The sequence below is a fragment of the Triticum aestivum genome, chromosome 7D, assembly GCF_018294505.1.
Source record: "Triticum aestivum cultivar Chinese Spring chromosome 7D, IWGSC CS RefSeq v2.1, whole genome shotgun sequence".
Lineage (NCBI taxonomy): Eukaryota > Viridiplantae > Streptophyta > Magnoliopsida > Poales > Poaceae > Triticum > Triticum aestivum.
In genome coordinates this window covers 64,279,728-64,280,380 of record NC_057814.1, presented here as the reverse complement: position 1 = coordinate 64,280,380, position 653 = coordinate 64,279,728, and the positions used below count along the sequence as shown (strand labels likewise).

The 653-nt window shown below is 43.6% G+C and overlaps 1 pseudogene; it reads right to left on the bottom strand.

Moving 5' to 3' along the window:
* LOC123170811 (probable mitochondrial saccharopine dehydrogenase-like oxidoreductase At5g39410) overlaps nucleotides 1-653 on the bottom strand; it is a 3,988-nt pseudogene that overhangs the window by 2,086 nt on the left and 1,249 nt on the right.

Sequence of the window (653 nt, the reverse complement as noted above, 5' to 3'; positions counted from 1 at the left end):
AAGTTTTATTTTTATTTGACATTTTCAAAATGGTAGCTCAGTGGGACACCAACCTCTAAAGTGGTTTTGTTCCTGCACAAATGCAAAGAAACTGTGGCATGCCATGTCACGGGAATGGGAGCTGCTGGAACTAATTAAAATCCAACTAACTAGTGATGAGTGATTTTTGCAGCTAATCTGTGATCTTGATGAGCATGTTGGTGCACGCCAAATTGGGTATGTACGAAAAGAACTTGTGCATCATAAAATTGCTCCACCTGTTGAACTCTCAGTCGGATTTTTGCCGAGTTACCTAGCTACTCCTCGGTCGATCGAGGCTAAGCCTGATGCCGACCGTGTGAAAGGGAAATGGATAGCTACTATATGCCGATCGGTTTTCCACACCTGGTCGCGGATGGAAGCTGCGACCTGGGAGGGTGAAGTTGAACACTGATGGCTCCTCCATGAATGGTGTTGGAGGAACGTGTATGATACTGCGTGACCAGGTTGGTGCCGTTATTTTTTGTTCTTGCAGTCAGCTCTTCGTGTGTTCAATGCTCTGGAAGCAGACTTATTAGCTACCCCCTTAGCTCGGAATTACTAGTCAGAGAAATGAATGTATCTAGACTTATTTTAATTCAAGATAGATACATTTTTATCCATTTGTGCGACAA